This window comes from Calonectris borealis, chromosome 10 (genome assembly GCF_964195595.1).
Source record: "Calonectris borealis chromosome 10, bCalBor7.hap1.2, whole genome shotgun sequence".
NCBI lineage: Eukaryota > Metazoa > Chordata > Aves > Procellariiformes > Procellariidae > Calonectris > Calonectris borealis.
The window spans coordinates 23,907,264-23,929,031 of NC_134321.1; the positions used below are offsets into that span (position 1 = coordinate 23,907,264).

General features: G+C 52.1%; 1 protein-coding gene across 1 annotated transcript in view; it reads right to left on the reverse strand.

Moving 5' to 3' along the window:
• LOC142086401 (uncharacterized) overlaps nucleotides 1-20,994 on the reverse strand; it is a 41,366-nt gene extending 20,372 nt beyond the window's left edge. The window contains exons 1-5 of the mRNA XM_075159439.1: nucleotides 20,139-20,994; nucleotides 18,916-19,074; nucleotides 17,086-17,247; nucleotides 15,077-15,795; nucleotides 586-744 (exon numbers count right to left, since the gene is read on the reverse strand). The gene's annotated coding sequence lies outside the window, so the exon portion shown is untranslated. The remainder of the gene's footprint in view (nucleotides 1-585; nucleotides 745-15,076; nucleotides 15,796-17,085; nucleotides 17,248-18,915; nucleotides 19,075-20,138) is intronic.
• Between the last annotated feature and the right edge of the window lie 774 nt (nucleotides 20,995-21,768).

A 21,768-nucleotide genomic window follows, 5' to 3' on the forward strand; every position in this document is an offset into this window, starting at 1 on the left:
TGGTTTCAGTGGGACTACTCATGTGCTTACCTCTAGCCGTGCTTCTGTGCCTTTTGCAGCTAGCTTCATCAGTGGATTCTTGGGAAATGGGGTATTCAGTATGAATAAGGGAGGGACACTGGTCCTTTTTAGTCGTTTTAGCACAGTACTTAGAAAAGGCAAAGAAGATACTTATCTTACACCACTTGGTCAGGTTCAGTAAGGATAGTTTTAGTTCTGCCGTTAGTCTAAAAGGCTGAGCATGACTTTTAAAAAGGTTACAGTTCTTTTGAAGTTTATGAAGCTGCTTGCTAGTGGCTGCAGAAAATCCCCTATTAGTGGGATGGACAAAAATATTCTGGGTAAGAAATCCTTACCAATATTCAGTATTATCTCATTTTTATTTTAATTTTGGAATAAATTTCTGTATCTTAATATTATATAATTTGTTATTATAAGAACTTTGCTATATGTAAGGACTTTGTGAAGTACTGATCATCCACTAGGATTTCCAAAAAACATTTTGGACTTAGCAGGGACTTAGCACTTACAGGATAGAAAGTGTGCAGATTACTAAAATGAAAAGGGATAGATAAAAATTCATACCAAATTCATGTTTTCTCCTTGTTCTTCACAGATTTGGGTCAACTGTCTTTTCTCCTGAGTACACATTTTTTCAAGCTCATATTTAAATTTCTCCAGTATACTTTCAACTAAACTATTTCGTAGCAGGCCGACAATTCCTCTGCCCCTCGAATAAATGACCTACAAAGGAAAAAAATAGTAAAATAGTTTGAGTGGTACAGGAACGCTTTGTTTCTCTGATAATGTGGTGTAATGTAGAAAAAATATGTCATTTTTATTTAGTTGATATTTACATTGATAAGATTTGAACCGTGGTGAAATAGTGCAGAAGTACCTAGGCAGCCAGTTCACTCAAACGTGTATTTTGTAACTTGAAGGCTCGTGAGCATCACTCGCCCATACTTTGCCTCTGAGTGTAGGAAGTTTATTCTAAACAAACGGGAATTGCATTGTTTAGTCTGAAATCAGAATTTAGCAAATCAAGTAGAGAGATCTTATAGTTTCTGTAACAGGTAAAAAGTGTATTTTTTTTTAAATATTCAGAGGCATGTCATGAAGGCATTACGAGAATCCAGTCCTGAACCTTTTACTCCCTGAAGTCAGTAAATTTACTTGCATGCTAGACAGGGAATATAGATGTCTTCAGTTTTCACTGAATTAAGGTTTTGCCTCCATAAAGACTATGAGAAGGTTTTAAAATGCTACGTATTAGCATTTGGTGGCAGAATCTATCCCTAAGAAAAGCCTTCACAGTGGACTTGACATTTCCAAAAGTCTGTAAAATATGGATATTAAAATAAGTATGTTCCAAATATCAAGAAAATCTGCTGATTCACTTACGTAATAAACCTGCAACCTGTCCAAATGGGAAACAATGGTAAGCAAATATCTTGTTTAGTCAGAGTCCTAGAAAATACCTAATTTAAAGAAGAGAGCGTTTAGCACTTGCACATTTTTCCTCCTCCAGGAATCCAAGGATTGTGAGGCCAGGTTGCAGTGCAGCAGCAGTGTGTTCAGGGACCAGAAATGCAGATGCCACACTACTAAAAACATGGGAGTGATTGCAAATAACCTCTTCCGTTCACTACAAATACGACGTGGCGTGTTACTCCTTGTGAGAGCTGTTGTCCTCCAGCGAAGAGACGGGGCATACCTGCCGGGAGGACTCCTCCGGCTCCTCAGCCGGATGCTGCGTTACAGCCCGGCTGGCGTCGCAGGGGTGAGTAGTCTGTCTTTACTGACCTCACAGGCTGTGCACTGGTTTTCCGTATTTTATTCATGTGAAATTGAGCCAAACACTTTCTGTTAAGGTCCTTCAATAGCACAGTACCACGCTGAAGGAGGAAAAAAGTTCCCGGAGCCATCTGAAGTCCTAAGCAATATTCTGGCGGAACTGGAGAGAGCACACGGTGGGTATATTTCACTCTGCCTTAGCCGTGAGACTCGGCAACCGCAGGTTTTAGATCCACATCTGGACACGCTGTAGCCTGCGCAGCGGGAAGGGATCGATCAGAGCCTCGCAGCAGCGACGCTGGGGTTCGTGCCTTGCAGGCACTGGCGAGCCACAGAGACGGTGCAGGGCCTCTGCTGCCAGTTGTGGTTCACGCCGAGTGCCAGGGGCAGCTGCTGCCCAGTTTCACCAGTACGGCTCAGAGCTGGTTTGTGCAGACGTCGGTAGGCAGATTTGAGGGCCTGGCGTGTGCTGAACTTGTGTTCACCTCACGCGCAGCACTGCTTGCCCACTGGGCCAGTTCCAGGCGGGAGCGAGGTCCCAGGCAGCGCTGGCTGCCCTCTCCTAGTGCTGGCAGGCGGGCGGAGATGCTGATTCGGCAGGCTTTTTGGCTTGTGCTCGATTTCCCGTCTGCAGACCGAGAGCTGGGATGGGACGAATGTGACTGTTGCTGGTGCTTACAGGGAAGGGCACGAGGGCCTTGCGGAGGAGCCCTTCTCAGCAGGGCTGTTTCCCCGGCTGGCCTGGCTGCAGCTTCTTCCCCTCCTCTTTGAGGGGAGGCATTTAGCATCACCTTGCAGTTGGCCAAAAATGCACTGCGTGCATTGCAAACCAGAAGGTCGCGTGCAGTTTCCTGGTCTCCCAGCAGGTCAGGCGAGGCTGTTGTTTGGAGTGGTGACCAGGCGCAGCCCCAAAAGCCCAGGCGTTTTTTCTAAACCTTACCAAGTCTTTGGGAAGTATTGCCTCCTGAAGATGCCGTCTCCCTGATGGGGAACGGTTCGATCTGATCCAACTGTCCCGCTTGCTTTCTCAAGAGATGGACCGAGAGGCTGTGCAGGCAGAGGCGTTTCCGGAAGGAAGCAGTGGCTCACTGCCAGTCTCTGCCGAAGAAACGGAGGCGATGCAAGCCACCGGCACGGCAGGTAAGTGCTGTCCCGTGGTCAGGCGGTGTCACCCAGCAGGATCAGTGTGTGTCAGCAGGCTCTTCCCCCAGTGCCCGCTCTTGCATGTCATGTCAGCAGCCAAAGCTGAAAGTGTTTTGGGTTCGAGGCATCTGGACCACGTTCCGCAGATGAGGGGAAATGTGACTCTGGCACGAATGCACCTCCCGCTGTAGCTGCATCCCAGAGCTCACCCTGAGTCCCTCGAGGCCCAAGGCACAAGAGCAGCACAGAGCGGGATCCCTCCCGTCAGCTGAGGTCCAGAGCCATGCCCTGACTCCCCGATCGGGCAGGGGCTTAGAGGGAACCTCCCCGTCCTCCTGCATCCTCTGTGCCTGAGCCGTGCTGAGGCTTCTCCTGTCCTCTCTCCTTTTGGCAGTGCTCTCAAAGTCCGGAGGAGACCACCACAGCCACATACACAAATTTTTTCGAGCGGATTCAGGTACTGAGCAGTCTTGCTGGGGTCCCTAAGTGGGAGACACGTCCCGAAGCCTGGGAGCACCTGCAAGCGGTGCCCGTGCTGCAGAAAAGGCAGAAGGGGAGAGCAAGGCTCAGGTGTCTCCTGAGAGGGCCCCACTCCGTCCCCTCGGGGTGTGGGAGCTGGCCGGGGGGGAGGAAGAGTTGGGGGTGGCACTCCCTGCCACTGGGGTGGTTTTTGTCCGTGTCCCTCGAGGGAGCGACGGGTCCAGCAGCTGCGCTCCCCGCCGTGCTCCCCTTCTGGCTGCCTGACCTTTGTTCGGTGGGACAAGCTGTCCCAAAGGGTGGGAGCGTGCCTGCAGGCACCAGCGCTGGGGGGAAACAGAGAACTTCCTGGCCATGTCAGACGTGCTGCAAGCTTACCAGAGGTGCACAGGACGGACTAACGTCCCGAATTGCTCCTCCAGATGCAACTGCTCCTCCGGTCGGCGAGACAACCACAAGGGACTACCATCCCCAGAGGCCCGCAAGTTGTTTCTGTCCCCAAGATGTGCGAAGGCGCTGTATGATAGGCACAGCAGCAACTGTGATTTCCCTGCCACTTATGATACTGTTGTGCTGTGTCGTCATCCAACGGCGGAGGAAGAGAAAACAGTGAGTCTTTGATTTCTCCCCACTGCTTCCTTCGATGGCTGCTCGTAGCCACGAAGCATTTCTAGTCAGGCTGCCATGGAGTGGCGAGTTAGTGGCTGGCCAGAAAACTCTGCTGTCAGATGCTTTGATTGGCCTCTTAATTCCTGGGCCTGCTTCTCGGGAGCCCGCTCTGACTGGAGCCAGCGTTAGCTCAAACTGGCCCTGCCTGGACAAGTGACGGGCACAGGCAAAGCCAGGTCAGGACGAGGAAGAGCGGGGAATGAGGTTGCCCGGAAAGCCAGACGCGCACTAGCGCCCGCTCCTGAGCAGTGAGCCTGCCCGCAGGAGTCCCCCTGCTCGGCGCTGCCAGGGGGTGCAGGGTGCCCCTGGCCACGGTGTGCCAGCAGCTCAGCCCGTGGTGGTGAGCCTTGCCAGCGCCGGGCCGTGCTGGGAGGAGAGTCCCTGTCCCCCACCTGCAGCCGAGGGCCTCAGCAGCCTCCTCTCTCCACAGGCGCCTCTCTGCAGCCGAGGGAGCCCAGCGGGAAACCGGCGGCTACCCCTCGCGCCCGGACAGCCGGACCAGCCGCCCCGGCACCCCTGAGAGCGGGACCCAACACCAGGAGCTGCCGTTCCCGTCTGGAAAACCGCCGCGCCCGCCCTCCCCACGGCCTCCGCGCCCCCCGAGCCCGTCCCCGGCCGCTCTGAAACGCTGGAACCAGTCGAGTCGCCCCCAGACACAGCCAAATCAGCCGCCGCCACCCCCCAGCCTGCCCCCACCTGCCCTGCAGCGCTGGCACCAGCCCAGTCCCCTCCAGGTGCAGCCCCAACCAAAACGGCCCCCGCCCCCCCCCAGCCTGCCCCCACCTGCCCTGCAGCGCTGGCACCAGCCCAGTCCCCCCCAGGCGCGGCCCCAACCGAAACGGCCCCCGCGCCCCCCGAGCCCCCTGGCCAGGCCCTCCGGCAAGGGCTGATAGGCGGCCCCGCCGGGGCAGGGGTTGGGGGTGCGCCAACAGAACCCCCACCGGGGGGTCAGCCGTTTCTCCAAATAAAGAGGGACAGAGCTGCGGCACAAGCGTCCGGGTGGTACCTACAGCACACCCCGAGGGGCACCAGCCCTGGCTGAGCTCCGCGCCCGGGCGCAGCCGGGGGTGCCCACGGTGTCGGCCCGCAGGAGCCGGGCACGGGGCTCCTCCGACCGCGGCGGGGCCCCGCGGGGCTGGGGGCGCCCACGGCCATGGCCAGCAACAGGCAGCGACACCATCCTGACGGACACACGGTGCGGGCGGCAGTGACAGGAGCCCGACCCGGCCCCGGCTCCTCCGAGAAGGCTGCCCGAGATGATTTTTCTCTCTTGGAGGAAGCTGTCTCCTCCGGGACCCACTCGAGACTCCTCCCGGCACCTCCCGGAGCCTTTTGACCTTCTCTTATAGGGACCAGAGATCCCGGGTAGGAGCCTGCCCGGCCCGCAGCGTAGAGCGCGGCTGGTCCCGGCGCAGGGCGGGGTCTCCTGAGGCGGGAAACGCCGGGGCAGCGGAGGGACCGGCTGGGCGCCGACAGCTCTCGCGAGAGACGCCGGGGAGGCCTGGGCGTTGCCAGGGCAACGGCGCGAGGTTTAACCGCGGTGTAACGGGACCGAGAGGCCGGTCGCTGAGAGGGAGCCGCTCCGGGGCCGGCCCGGCCCGCGGCCTGAGCGGCGGGTCTCGGCGGGCCACCCCCGCACCGATAAAAAGCCTGGGCAGCGCTACCGGCCAGAGCGGGCAACCGGCGTGGCGCGGCGGTTCTGTGGAAGGGACTGCAGCGGGATCCTCTGGCCGTGGACCTCCTCACATGGGATACCCAGGAAAAGAGGGAAGCCACCAGGAGCATCTCCAGGGACACAAGCCTGACAAGCAAATGTACTGGAGGCCAAACAAAGGTCCTCGCTAATTAATGGGCCCTTGATGGGCCCTAACTGATGGGCCATCACCAACTGAGGTGCTGCAAAGTATCTCCCCATCTGGGTGCTGAGCCTCCTCTCAAGAGGCTCCCTGAGCGAGGCTTTTACTGCCTTGGGAGTAGCAAAGTGGTGGCCACCCCACTGCTTGAACAGCCTGTTGAAAGGCTGCCTGAAGCACTCCTAAGAGTCCAGCTGTGTTCCGTTCACTACAAATACGACGTGGCGTGTTACTCCTTGTGAGAGCTGTTGTCCTCCAGTGAAGAGACGGGGCATACCTGCCCCTTCAAATTAAAACAAAAGCCTCCTAACTACGAGATGTGGCATCTGCCCAGCTTCCACAGGGAACGTAGGATCACTCCTCCTTACCCTCCTGCACAGGGGGCAGTGGAAAAACCCGTTGATGTGGTGACAGTTTTGCTGTAGCAGGATCTCCTCCAGGCACTGCTTACAGAAGTTGTGTGCGCCGGACAGGACCAGGACGGGGGGCGTGAACAGCTCCAGACACACGGGGCATGAGAGTGTCTGTCTCAAGGTTTCCATGGTGGTGGTTCACCACATGAGGAAGACCCTTTCTTGACAGCTGCCAGAGCAGCCCCTCTCTGCTGCCACCGGACTTCTAGAACAGGCCCCAGAATCTGTCATAACCTCTCCGTGGCAGCGGCAGTTCCCTTCTCCGAGATGCTGACAGATCTCCTGCATCTCTGATCCCACCCACCAGGACGTTCTCCTTTCTGCTGGAACACCTCGGTTCAATTGGTCTCGATGGACGTACGCTCTTGGGAGATTAACGCTCAGAGATGTTGAAACAATCCAGCATCTGCTACTCTAATTAGAAGAGTTTTGCATCTCAACACAAGGGAAGTTCCTTGTGGTGGTAAATTGTTTTATTAGAATTGTGTCTTTTGTTTTTGTTCACTCATTTCAATTCACATTTTCATTACCTTGTGCTGAAAGCTTCTTCAAAAAGTCAGCCTACGCCTTGTTAGCGATATTCCTTTTGTTATCATTATCATCTTTAAAATGCACTTTTTGGAGAAGGGAATAACTCAACGATGTCGAAAGCTAACATGGCGTCTGTTCGAGGAACATTCAAGTAACTGCTTTCTGCCGGGTACTGAAATATATTCAAGGCTTCCGTGTCCGGTGTTGGAAGCCTCTGACAGGCATAACCCCTTGCTGTCAGTAAGGCTTGTGTATTTATCAGGACAGTAGCATTTGGCTCGCTGCTTTTAGACAGGCATATAGAAACCACAGAAGACATTTCTCATCCACCGTTAACTATGTCGTGTATATATTATATATGAGAGTTAATAGACTGATGACTGAAAGAAATCAAGGTAACTGGACAAGCATAATCATCAACAGGTGGATAAGGGCGCATGTGCACACACACACGCTGATCAGACGTTGCCCGTTTGGGGTGTTAATACCTGGTTGTCATAGCAATTATGTTCCATCTTTTGTTATCTCCAGCCCAGCCATAGCGATCTGTGGACATGACTGCAACTTTGGTTGGGGCACAGCTGGTCGGTACTGTGCTCTGCTTCCTTGGGATATTCCTACTCCATGGGAATGAAGATTTGGCATTCAGGTCTCAGACGTACAAACATTTTCTTATGTTTAGCAAACCTCTCTCAACTAGCTAGGAACTAGGAGCGCAGCCAGCAGGCTTCAGTCCAGTAGCTAGGAGAGTTACTTTCCCCCCATCTTTCTGATTCAAGACTTTCCCAGAGAAAGCACGAGGAATAATGGGGGGTACTACGCTAGGAATTGAAGACAAAGTGTCTGCTTGAATGTTCAGTCCGATTGTAGCGCAGTGAGAGTTTTCTAGTCACCGGTACATTTAGAAAATAATTTGTAATCCCTGTTGTTTCACCAGCAGCCTGTCGCTGTTCTTATCTCTAGTCCTTCTCCTTTTCCCGTAACCTTTGTGTCCTGCGAGTTGTGTTGCGTGGAAGGTGCTGGAAGGAGGTGAAGAAGGCTCTGTAACCGAGATGGGATGCGCCCGAGTGGAAACAGGAGTATCACCAGGAGTGCGTGGAAACCCTGCGTGGGAAGTACGGTCTTGTGTTCAACACGTATTGCAGTCAGCCGGTGTCACTGCCAACACTGAATGCTTTTTTGGTTTCATGTTACTGTGTAGACATTCCCTTAAATCTTTTGCACTCTAAATCAGTTTGTTGATACAGAGTAAGTTTGTTTACTCTCAGTAGAGCCCTTTTCTTGGTGATCAGCGGGGCTGCCATGCAGCCAGGGTTGAAGGAGGATCGCTGGCTGCTTAGGCCGCGGGCACAGGACACCTCGGCTCCATCCTCATTTTGGTTGTGATTTGCTATGGGCATTGTGCAGGCATTTTACATGAACTGGCCTCAATTTATTCATCTTGAGTGTAAATGCGATAATGTACCGAAAAGTGGTTTTCTTATTACTTTAACTGCATAATAATCCAAGTTATAATCCAAGTACTTTGATCAAAAGATGTCTGAAGTCAGCAAAAAGATCGATAATTCTGCAAAATCGATTAGCTTCAGCTATGTTATTGTTAAAAGAGCAGGGGGTATGTAGAATGTTAAATCTCACCAATGGAGAATGCTGCCTCACCATACATACTCAACGCAACCAGCACCACAGTAGAAGCACAAAAGAACATGAAAGAGGTCTCGGAACAGACTGGAGACCTTTTCCAGGTGATGCAGCCGAAGGACGGCTTTAACGGCTGGAGCCCTGGATCTTGGTTCACCTCTCTCCTGAATCCAGCCAATTCCTCACCCAACGGACAGTCCATCCATCAGATCCGTAACTCTCCAATTTAGAGAGAAGGAGGTTGTGGGGGACCGCGTCTAAGGCCCTGCAGAAGTCCAGATAGATGACACCCATAGCTCTTCCCTTGTCCACTGATGTAGTCACTCCATCACAGAAGGCCACTACGTTGGTCAGGCAGCGTATACCCACCGTGTGCCTTCTCGAGGTTTCCTTTTGAACGTCAAATAATTTAAGACAATATTTTTTCTGCTTTATTGATTGACTTTGCTCTTTGAGTTCCCTGACGCAAAGTATTCCCTTAAATTTCACGTGAAGAAGAAACAGAAAAGTAAAGGCTTCATCTTTCCCATAAAACAAAAGAGACTCGTTAGCCCTGGGGTTCATCAAGGCGCCAAACTGGGCTCCAGCCTGGAAGCTGCCTACAGGAGGGCGTCTTACACTTGTCTCGAGACTGAAATCACTCTTCAGCCTCACGAGTTGTTGCTAACAGACCCGAGGATCTCAGAAATCCCTTGGCTGTGGTTTCCTGTTGGTCTGGGGCACTGTGAGCCCCTCGCTGCCCTGTGACAGTGCCCAGAAACAGGGCAGAGCTGTGGGCTCAGCCCCGTGTGGGACTGTGTCCCAGCCCTTGGACGGAGCTGCCCGACGGGACGTGCTCCCCTCCCCGGGAGGGCAGCCCCCCGGCTGTGCTCCAGCGGCTCTCCACGAGCGCCTCGAGAGCCGTCCCCAAGCAGCCGCGGCCCGGCCGTGAGGTCACAGCGGGGCTGTGAGGTCACAGAGCCCCGTGATGCCGCGCCGGCCATAAGCACCGACTGCTCAGCCCCCGGCCCCGACTGCAGCAGCAGCAGCAGCAGCAGCAGCAGCAGCAGCAGCAGTGTGGTGCAAGCAAGGGGTCCATGGCCCCTGTCCGCCGCCTTCTCCTCGTCCTCCTCCTCCTGGTGGCCCTGCATGCCAGGGCTGCTGGGGCCGCTCCGTGGCAAACGCGGGGAGCAGGTAAGCGGGCGGCGCTGGTGCAGCCTGTCACGGGCCAGCAGGCTCTTCTCCCCGAGAAGCGTGGATGGTGGGTTTTCCCTCCAGCGCTTTAGCGAGGGCTTCCTCTGTGTGCGACAGCTCTCCCGGTAAGAAAGCCCCGAGGGACCCTATGTTGGTCCATCTGCTCCTCGAGGGCTGTTGCACATGGCCTGGAAGGAGTTTGGAGAGCTGCAAGGAGCCAGGCAAGGGGTCACCGGGCCCCTCTGCAGCTTTGGCAATCTCCACCTACCTCTGGCTCCCACGTTGTTACCTGACCCATTCCAGTGCCTGCAGGTCACTAAGGCAGAAGTGGGTCCCAACACGCAATGGAAACGTTTCTCATCTGTGCTTGCTTCTAGATGAGGGTGGTGGCGATGGTTTTCCAGCTTCTTGGCTGGATGCTGGTTTGGAGCCCTTGGGGCATCCTGGAGGTAAGTTCTCAATGTCCCTTTCCTTGAAAGAAAAACATTGACAATGTGGGAAGAGCTTATTCACGTGCAATTTTCCTTAAGATCCTCTCAGGACTTCTTGGCCTGTTACTGTCCTCAAGCCCGAGAGCAATCCCACAAGTAAGTGGGAGAAGGGAGCATTTAACTTTTAACCTTCTTTCCGTGTGAAATGCAAGTTGCTCCTTCTGTGGCCGATGCGCAGATATGGAGAAGAGCAGAGAGGGAACAGATCGGGCTCAGTGACGTGCCTCGGGGCGCTTTGCCTTGCGAAGCTGTCTTTGCTGGCCCCTCGGAGCCTGAGCTGCTCCCGGTGCTGGCTGCCAAGCCAGCGGGCTCGTTGGGGCTGAGTTTAGAGCTGGTGTGAGCTCCGGGGAGTCCTTTCTCCCGGCAGCTCCGCGCGTGCTTCGTTTCGTCCCAGCATGGTGCCACTGCAGGCAGGCGGTAACTCTTTGCACCATGCTCCTGGGCGGAAGGGAGAGACGAGTGCCGTGGCGTAATCCCGTCTTTGGATTGCACTCACTGCCACTCCGAGCTGAAGAAGCATCTTGAGCCATGTCACGGGAGCTGTTCTGTCCTGCGCTTCTTTGCAGACGTGCCCGCAGGCGAAGGTGGTCCAGCTTCCCGCCTGGGTTCCAGGGCCGAGCCTCCGGGAGATGGCGTGGGTACGTCCTGGCTTTTTCCTCCCTTTGAGAGCTGCCAGCCGGGCGCCTCTGCGTGTGTGCCCGCTCCTTGCGTGATGCCCGTACCGCTTCTGCGATTCAGTTCTGCCGATGTGCATCACAATAGGTGACAGAAGCTTCTCTGGTGTTTAGTTACAGATGGGCCCATCGGGAGGACTCCTCCGGCTCCTCAGCCGGATCCTGCGTTACAGCCCGGCTTGCGTCGTAGGGGTGAGTAGTCTGTCTTTACTGACCTCACAGGCTGTGCACTGGTTTTCCGTATTTTATTCCTGTGAAATTGAGCCAAACACTTTCTGTTAAGGTCCTCCAAGAGCACAGTACCACGCTGAAGGAGGAAAAAAGTTCCCGGAGCCATCTGAAGTCCTAAGCAATATTCTGGAGGAACTGGAGAGAGCACACGGTGGGTATATTTCACTCTGCCTTAGCCGTGAGACTCGGCAACCGCAGGTTTTAGATCCACGTCTGGACACGCTGTAGCCTGCGCAGCAGGAAGGGATCGATCAGAGCCTCGCAGCAGCGACGCTGGGGTTCGTGCCTTGCAGGCACTGGCGAGCCACAGAGACGGTGCAGGGCCTCTGCTGCCAGTTGTGGTTCACGCCGAGTGCCAGGGGCAGCTGCTGCCCAGTTTCACCAGTACGGCTCAGAGCTGGTTTGTGCAGATGTCGGTAGGCACATTTGAGGGCCTGGCGTGTGCTGAACTTGTGTTCACCTCACGCGCAGCACTGCTTGCCCACTGGGCCAGTTCCAGGCGGGAGCGAGGTCCCAGGCAGCGCTGGCTGCCCTCTCCTAGTGCTGGCAGGCGGGCGGAGATGCTGATTCGGCAGGCTTTTTGGCTTGTGCTCGATTTCCCGTCTGCAGACCGAGAGCTGGGATGGGACGAATGTGACTGTTGCTGGTGCTTACAGGGAAGGGCACGAGGGCCTTGCGGAGGAGCCCTTCTCAGCAGGGCTGTTTCCCCGGCTGGCCTGGCTGCAGCTTCTTCCCCTCCTCTTTGAGGGGAGGCATTTAGCATCACCTTGCAGTTGGCCAAAAATGCACTGCGTGCATTGCAAACCAGAAGGTCGCGTGCAGTTTCCTGGTCTCCCAGCAGGTCAGGCGAGGCTGTTGTTTGGAGTGGTGACCAGGCGCAGCCCCAAAAGCCCAGGCGTTTTTTCTAAACCTTACCAAGTCTTTGGGAAGTATTGCCTCCTGAAGATGCCGTCTCCCTGATGGGGAACGGTTCGATCTGATCCAACTGTCCCGCTTGCTTTCTCAAGAGATGGACCGAGAGGCTGTGCAGACAGAGGCGTTTCCGGAAGGAAGCAGTGGCTCACTGCCAGTCTCTGCCGAAGAAACGGAGGCGATGCAAGCCACCGGCACGGCAGGTAAGTGCTGTCCCGTGGTCAGGCGGTGTCACCCAGCAGGATCAGTGTGTGTCAGCAGGCTCTTCCCCCAGTGCCCGCTCTTGCATGTCATGTCAGCAGCCAAAGCTGAAAGTGTTTTGGGTTCGAGGCATCTGGACCACGTTCCGCAGATGAGGGGAAATGTGACTCTGGCACGAATGCACCTCCCGCTGTAGCTGCATCCCAGAGCTCGCCCTGAGTCCCTCGAGGCCCAAGGCACAAGAGCAGCACAGAGCGGGATCCCTCCCGTCAGCTGAGGTCCAGAGCCATGCCCTGACTCCCCGATCCAGCAGGGGCTTAGAGGGAACCTCCCCGTCCTCCCGCATCCTCTGTGCCTGAGCCGTGCTGAGGCTTCTCCTGTCCTCTCTCCTTTTGGCAGTGCTCTCAAAGTCCGGAGAAGACCACCACAGCCACATACAGAAATTTTTTCGAGCAGATTCAGGTACTGAGCAGTCTTGCTGGGGTCCCTAAGTGGGAGACACGTCCCGAAACCTGGGAGCACCTGCAAGCGGTGCCCGTGCTGCAGAAAAGGCAGAAGGGGAGAGCAAGGCTCAGGTGTCTCCTGAGAGGGCCCCACTCCGTCCCCTCGGGGTGTGGGAGCTGGCCGGGGGGGGAGGGAGAGTTGGGGGTGGCACTCCCTGCCACTGGGGTGGTTTTTGTCCGTGTCCCTCGAGGGAGCGACGGGTCCAGCAGCTGCGCTCCCCGCCGTGCTCCCCTTCTGGCTGCCTGACTTTTGTTCGGAGGGACAAGCTGTCCCAAAGGGTGGGAGCGTGCCTGCAGGCACCAGCGCTGCGGGGAAACAGAGAACTTCCTGGCCATGTCAGACGTGCTGCAAGCTTACCAGAGGTGCACAGGACGGACTAACGTCCCGAATTGCTCCTCCAGATGCAACTGCTCCTCCGGTCGGCGAGACAACCACAAGGGACTACCATCCCCAGAGGCCCGCAAGCGGTTTCGGTCCCCAAGATGGGCGAAAGAGCTGGGTGATAGGCATAGCAGCAGCCGTGATCTCCATGGCACTTATGATATTGTCGTGCTGTGTCATCATCCATCGGTGGAGGAAGAGAAAACAGTGAGTCTTTGATTTCCCCCCCACTGCTTCCTTCGATGGCTGCTCGTAGCCACGAAGCATTTCTAGTCAGGCTGCTGTGGAGTGGCGAGTTAGTGGCTGGCCAGAAAACTCTGCTGAGGTTTCTGCTGCTGTCAGATGCTTTGATTGGCCTCTTAATTCCTGGGCCTGCTTCTCGGGAGCCCGCTCTGACTGGAGCCAGCGTTAGCTCAAACTGGCCCTGCCTGGACAAGTGACGGGCACAGGCAAAGCCAGGTCAGGACGAGGAAGAGCGGGGAATGAGGTTGCCCGGAAAGCCAGACGCGCACTAGCGCCCGCTCCTGAGCAGTGAGCCTGCCCGCAGGAGTCCCCCTGCTCGGCGCTGCCAGGGGGTGCAGGGTGCCCCTGGCCACGGTGTGCCAGCAGCTCAGCCCGTGGTGGTGAGCCTTGCCAGCGCCGGGCCGTGCTGGGAGGAGAGTCCCTGTCCCCCACCTGCAGCCGAGGGCCTCAGCAGCCTCCTCTCTCCACAGGTGCCTCTCTGCAGCCGAGGGAGCCCAGCGGGAAACCGGCGGCTACCCCTCGCGCCCGGACAGCCGGACCAGCAGCCCCGGCACCCCTGAGAGCGGTACCCAACACCAGGAGCTGCCGTTCGTGCCTGAAAAAAATGGCGCGCCCGCCCTCCCCACAACCCCCGCGTCCCCCGAGCCCGTCCCCGGCCGCCCTGCAACACTGGAACCAGTCCAGTCCCCCCCAGGCCCAGCCAAATCAGCCCCCGCCACCCCCCAGCCTGCCCCCACCTGCCCTGCAGCGCTGGAACCAGCCCAGTTCCCTCCAGGCACGGCCCCAACCGAAACGGCCCCGCGCCTCCCGAGCCCCCTGGCCAGGCCCTCCAGCAAGGGCTGGAGGTGGCTCCGCCGGGGCAGGGGTTGGAGTTGCGCCGACAGAACCCCCACCGGCAGCTTCGGGATCAGCTGTTTCTCAAAATAAAGAGGGACAGAGCTGTGGCACAAGCGTCCGGGTGGTACCTACAGCACACCCCGAGGGACACCAGCCCTGCCTGAGCTCCGCGCCCGGCACAGCCGGGGGTGCCCACGGTGTCGGCCCGCAGGAACCGGGCACGGGGCTCCTCCGACCAGCGGTGGGGCCCTGCGGGGCTGGGGGAGCCCACGGCCATGGCCAGCAACAGGCAGCGACACCAACCTGACGGACACACGGTGCGGGCGGCAGTGACGGGAGCCCGACCCGGCCCGTCGCACGGACTGGTGAGGGCCCATGGGGTGAGGGAACGTTTACTGCAGCGGGATCCTCTGGCCGTGGACCTCCTCACATGGGATACCCAGGAAAAGAGGGAAGCCACCAGGAGCATCTCCAGGGACACAAGCCTGACAAGCAAATGTACTGGAGGCCAAACAAAGGTCCTCGCTAATTAATGGGCCCTTGATGGGCCCTAACTGATGGGCCATCACCAACTGAGGTGCTGCAAAGTATCTCCCCATCTGGGTGCTGAGCCTCCTCTCAAGAGGCTCCCTGAGCGAGGCTTTTACTGCCTTGGGAGTAGCAAAGTGGTGGCCACCCCACTGCTTGAACAGCCTGTTGAAAGGCTGCCTGAAGCACTCCTAAGAGTCCAGCTGTGTTCCGTTCACTACAAATACGACGTGGCGTGTTACTCCTTGTGAGAGCTGTTGTCCTCCAGCGAAGAGACGGGGCATACCTGCCCCTTCAAATTAAAACAAAAGCCTCCTAACTACGAGATGTGGCATCTGCCCAGCTTCCACAGGGAACATAGGATCACTCCTCCTTACCTTCCTGCACAGGGGGCAGTGGAAAAACCCGTTGATGTGGTGACAGTTTTGCTGTAGCAGGATCTCCTCCAGGCACTGCTTACAGAAGTTGTCAGCAAATCCGTAAATTTTCACTAATGCTAGCGTTCGCATTATTGCTGCAGTGCGGGGGGGGCTGCATTTTCAAAATTATCTTGCTTGATGTCATTTGACTTCTCAAATTGTTGCAGTACTTCTTTGCAGAAGTGCTGATCAGGACTGTCATCTGAAAAAGCAAAGGCAGGACATTCTGATTGACATGTCTCGGTATGTCAATGGTACTTGAAAGCATCTCCTCGCATGCAGTAGGGAGATAATCCTTGATACTAATTCTCTGATGAGCTCTTCAGAATACTGTTGATGGAAATTTTATGCTTTGGTGGGTCCTGATACGAGGCTTTTCCTTCTAGCACTTTTTCTATCTTTTCCTTGAATTTTTTGTCCTCCTGTAGAAATTGTACAGAATTTTCGTGCTGTTCCAGGAGGGTTTCCATTTGCTGATAAAGCTGTCCCGAAGCTTCGGCCTCGTTTGCAATTACCTGCAGTTTCTCCAGTTTTGTCGAGTAGTCATGGTGTAGCTTGGCTTGCAGTTCAGCCATTCGGTAGCATATGTCCTCCAGGAAACCAGTTCCAACTGCGTCAATCATTACCTTGGTGTCTGTAGCACCAGCTGTTAGCTCATTGATCAGCTTTTCAGTTTCCTGTGTGAAATAAATTAATGAAAAGTTATGTACTGCATCATAACCACGTCTCCAGTAGTGTTCAGAATAGGTAAATGCACTTTTAACTTTCAAAAAGTATGATATGTAGATATACATTATAGGCTCTTACTCTTTACAATTTTGGCAGCCGTTAGTGCTTGAAGCCAATTGAAAATAGAAATAATCGTAAATGCATTTTGAAACGTTTTGCTATTTTGTCTCTGGGTTAGCAAGCTACCTGAACTGCAGGGTGCTTTGCAAAATGGATCTCTTAAAACGTCTTTTCTGGGGAATGTGGTTTGTTTTCTTTAGGAAGCTTTGGCAACCGTGCACTGTGCTCAAGCCTTTGTGGAGGTAGCACCAAGGCGGGCAGAGGAGGGGACTAGCAGTCAGCTCACTGAGAGAAACTGTATAAATTGTGTGGGTTTGCACGGTTTTTTCAGGCGAGATATAGCCTATCTGCTCTTCCTGTACTGAGAATGAAAAGGCTACTGGTAGTTCCGTAACCCTTTCACTGGGGGAGCTGGGAGTAAAGCTCGGCTGCAGCTTTGCCAAGGTTAGTGCGTCAGCGGAGTCACATGAGAGACAGCAGCACTTCTGGGAAAATGGGATCCTCGCGGATCAGCGAGGTGGGAGCGCAGTAGAGTGTTAACTGCACTGACCAGGACATGAGCGTCTCCGGGTGATCTCTGCATGTCTACTTTGAGACTTAGGAACTATTCGAACACAAGAAACCTCTGGATGGAGATAAAAGAGTAGTGAGGTGCCAGCTTTTTCCACCAGCTCTTAAGTGCCCCCTTGCAAGCCCACTTACCTAGTAAAGACATTGGTCGTAAGGTATTCTACAGGCATACTTGTGCTCTGTACACGTGTTACGACAAGTATTTGGGATGGCAGATTGCACGTGCTGCACGTTCTTTGCAGAGAACAGCAGTTAAAATCTGCAAGCCCACATCCAGTAACATATCTTAGTATGTTTCTTCATCTACTTAATGAACATTAACAAATTTTGAAGATGTGAGAAAAGTTTTGGTATTCAAAACTCACGTTATACCTCGGTGAACAAAAGACGAAGAGCCAGTTTGGCCAGGGCTACAATACAATCTAAGTAAGGATTAAAATACGTTCTTATTCTCTTCCTGCTAAGCCATTTTATCTTCCTAAGCCCCTCTTGAAAATCTACAAATTGACTGCCTACTATTGGAATCAAAATGCAGCTCGCTAATCTTCTATCAAACATCCAGGGTTCATGTGATTTTGTTAGTATCATCTCAAATGAGTCACTTGTACCTTCCTAGCTTCTTCAGATTTCTTATGAACTAAGTGTAATTTTTTTATAAATGCTTTTTTCCTTGCATTGTAAGCTTCTGGTATTTTTGCAACATTGTGGTCCTCCTGTTTTCCAAAGAGTTTACAGATTGCACATATTGGCTCATCGTCAGTCAGACACACCTGAGGGAGAAAAAATACACAAGGAGAGTTAGTATCTATGTATAAGCAAAATAATCCAAGTAATTTGTTGGTCTGTCTGTTGTTAGACACCGTTAGAAGTGCCAAAACTGAGTATTGCTGGGGAAGCTGCAGTGTGTGTCTTCCAAACCAAAATTGCTCTTATGCTGTGTTTGTTCTGTTGGCATTTGCAGTACATGACACAAATTTTGCCAAACCACGTGCCTTTTAGCTGCTGAGAAAAAAAGAAGTGGACTCCCTTTCCTGTATGTCATGTGAATTTTGACATCAGATGGTATAGGGAAGTTTGACATTCAATAAACCATGTTATTGGACCTTACAGCACACACAGGATTATGTATTTTGCATCTTGGTGATACGTAGTGCTAGATACCCCACTGGTGATGGGGGAGAGTGGAAACTGATGCACAACTGCAGGTGAAGATACGGTCCTTACCCAGAACACTTATGAATGATGGAGGTAAGTGATATCTGCAGGAAGGATAAATACATCTTTTTTCCGATATTTGTAATTTTGTTTCCATGTTAGAACAGTCACACACGCATACACAAACCGAGATGATTTACAGAATGGAGAGAACTCTGATTTACAGCTTAGTTCAGGAGATGCTTTTCGTGCCTGAATGATGAAGGCACGCATCTGCGTGGGACGCAATGAGCAATGGCTTCACTAGTGGAACAGGAGGAGATACTGAAATGGCATTGTAAGACTGAAGAGCAGACCAGAAGGCAGACGTAGTTTTGCCTACAAAAAATTCGGAGGGTGTGAATGAGGGGCTTGAGTGAGGTGCAGTGAAATGGGGAGCCAGTGGGACAATTCAAAGAGGAGATGCAGTTTTCAAAGACAAATGGGCAATATGCATCCACAATGTGTCTAAAAAGTGATGACTAGTCACCATCTGTGGCACTGGGTCTTCCCGTCCATAGAACGAACGAAGGGGTTTTTTGTGCCTTTGAGCTATTTATGATTATTTACGGTGTCACTTTCTCTAGTAAGTGCTGGTGTAGGAATGGCAATAGAATGATTGAACTCCTTGAGGAATGGGAGCTTGGACCTCTCAGAGGATTGGTTTCAGTGGGACTACTCATGTGCTTACCTCTAGCCGTGCTTCTGTGCCTTTTGCAGCTAGCTTCATCAGTGGATTCTTGGGAAATGGGGTATTCAGTATGAATAAGGGAGGGACACTGGTCCTTTTTAGTCGTTTTAGCACAGTACTTAGAAAAGGCAAAGAAGATACTTATCTTACACCACTTGGTCAGGTTCAGTAAGGATAGTTTTAGTTCTGCCGTTAGTCTAAAAGGCTGAGCATGACTTTTAAAAAGGTTACAGTTCTTTTGAAGTTTATGAAGCTGCTTGCTAGTGGCTGCAGAAAATCCCCTATTAGTGGGATGGACAAAAATATTCTGGGTAAGAAATCCTTACCAATATTCAGTATTATCTCATTTTTATTTTAATTTTGGAATAAATTTCTGTATCTTAATATTATATAATTTGTTATTATAAGAACTTTGCTATATGTAAGGACTTTGTGAAGTACTGATCATCCACTAGGATTTCCAAAACATTTTGGACTTAGCAGGGACTTAGCACTTACAGGATAGAAAGTGTGCAGATTACTAAAATGAAAAGGGATAGATAAAAATTCATACCAAATTCATGTTTTCTCCTTGTTCTTCACAGATTTGGGTCAACTGTCTTTTCTCCTGAGTACACATTTTTTCAAGCTCATATTTAAATTTCTCCAGTATACTTTCAACTAAACTATTTCGTAGCAGGCCGACAATTCCTCTGCCCCTCGAATAAATGACCTACAAAGGAAAAAAATAGTAAAATAGTTTGAGTGGTACAGGAACGCTTTGTTTCTCTGATAATGTGGTGTAATGTAGAAAAAATATGTCATTTTTATTTAGTTGATATTTACATTGATAAGATTTGAACCGTGGTGAAATAGTGCAGAAGTACCTAGGCAGCCAGTTCACTCAAACGTGTATTTTGTAACTTGAAGGCTCGTGAGCATCACTCGCCCATACTTTGCCTCTGAGTGTAGGAAGTTTATTCTAAACAAACGGGAATTGCATTGTTTAGTCTGAAATCAGAATTTAGCAAATCAAGTAGAGAGATCTTACAGTTTCTGTAACAGGTAAAAAGTGTATTTTTTTTTAAATATTCAGAGGCATGTCATGAAGGCATTACGAGAATCCAGTCCTGAACCTTTTACTCCCTGAAGTCAGTAAATTTACTTGCATGCTAGACAGGGAATATAGATGTCTTCAGTTTTCACTGAATTAAGGTTTTGCCTCCATAAAGACTATGAGAAGGTTTTAAAATGCTACGTATTAGCATTTGGTGGCAGAATCTATCCCTAAGAAAAGCCTTCACAGTGGACTTGACATTTCCAAAAGTCTGTAAAATATGGATATTAAAATAAGTATGTTCCAAATATCAAGAAAATCTGCTGATTCACTTACGTAATAAACCTGCAACCTGTCCAAATGGGAAACAATGGTAAGCAAATATCTTGTTTAGTCAGAGTCCTAGAAAATACCTAATTTAAAGAAGAGAGCGTTTAGCACTTGCACATTTTTCCTCCTCCAGGAATCCAAGGATTGTGAGGCCAGGTTGCAGTGCAGCAGCAGTGTGTTCAGGGACCAGAAATGCAGATGCCACACTACTAAAAACATGGGAGTGATTGCAAATAACCTCTTCCGTTCACTACAAATACGACGTGGCATGTTACTCCTTGTGAGAGCTGTTGTCCTCCAGTGAAGAGACGGGGCATACCTGCCCCTTCAAATTAAAACAAAAGCCTCCTAACTACGAGATGTGGCATCTGCCCAGCTTCCACAGGGAACGTAGGATCACTCCTCCTTACCCTCCTGCACAGGGGGCAGTGGAAAAACCCGTTGATGTGGTGACAGTTTTGCTGTAGCAGGATCTCCTCCAGGCACTGCTTACAGAAGTTGTGTGCGCCGGACAGGACCAGGACGGGGGGCGTGAACAGCTCCAGACACACGGGGCATGAGAGTGTCTGTCTCAAGGTTTCCATGGTGGTGGTTCACCACATGAGGAAGACCCTTTCTTGACAGCTGCCAGAGCAGCCCCTCTCCGCTGCCACCGGACTTCTAGAACAGGCCCCAGAATCTGTCATAACCTCTCCGTGGCAGCGGCAGTTCCCTTCTCCGAGATGCTGACAGATCTCCTGCATCTCTGATCCCACCCACCAGGACGTTCTCCTTTCTGCTGGAACACCTCGGTTCAATTGGTCTCGATGGACGTACGCTCTTGGGAGATTAACGCTCAGAGATGTTGAAACAATCCAGCATCTGCTACTCTAATTAGAAGAGTTTTGCATCTCAACACAAGGGAAGTTCCTTGTGGTGGTAAATTGTTTTATTAGAATTGTGTCTTTTGTTTTTGTTCACTCATTTCAATTCACATTTTCATTACCTTGTGCTGAAAGCTTCTTCAAAAAGTCAGCCTACGCCTTGTTAGCGATATTCCTTTTGTTATCATTATCATCTTTAAAATGCACTTTTTGGAGAAGGGAATAACTCAACGATGTCGAAAGCTAACATGGCGTCTGTTCGAGGAACATTCAAGTAACTGCTTTCTGCCGGGTACTGAAATATATTCAAGGCTTCCGTGTCCGGTGTTGGAAGCCTCTGACAGGCATAACCCCTTGCTGTCAGTAAGGCTTGTGTATTTATCAGGACAGTAGCATTTGGCTCGCTGCTTTTAGACAGGCATATAGAAACCACAGAAGACATTTCTCATCCACCGTTAACTATATCGTGTATATATTATATATGAGAGTTAATAGACTGATGACTGAAAGAAATCAAGGTAACTGGACAAGCATAATCATCAACAGGTGGATAAGGGCGCATGTGCACACACACACGCTGATCAGACGTTGCCCTTTTGGGGTGTTAATACCTGGTTGTCATAGCAATTATGTTCCATCTTTTGTTATCTCCAGCCCAGCCATAGCGATCTGTGGACATGACTGCAACTTTGGTTGGGGCACAGCTGGTCGGTACTGTGCTCTGCTTCCTTGGGATATTCCTACTCCATGGGAATGAAGATTTGGCATTCAGGTCTCAGACGTACAAACATTTTCTTATGTTTAGCAAACCTCTCTCAACTAGCTAGGAACTAGGAGCGCAGCCAGCAGGCTTCAGTCCAGTAGCTAGGAGAGTTACTTTCCCCCCATCTTTCTGATTCAAGACTTTCCCAGAGAAAGCACGAGGAATAATGGGGGGTACTACGCTAGGAATTGAAGACAAAATGTCTGCTTGAATGTTCAGTCCGATTGTAGCGCAGTGAGAGTTTTCTAGTCACCGGTACATTTAGAAAATAATTTGTAATCCCTGTTGTTTCACCAGCAGCCTGTCGCTGTTCTTATCTCTAGACCTTCTCCTTTTCCCGTAACCTTTGTGTCCTGCGAGTTGTGTTGCGTGGAAGGTGCTGGAAGGAGGTGAAGAAGGCTCTGTAACCGAGAT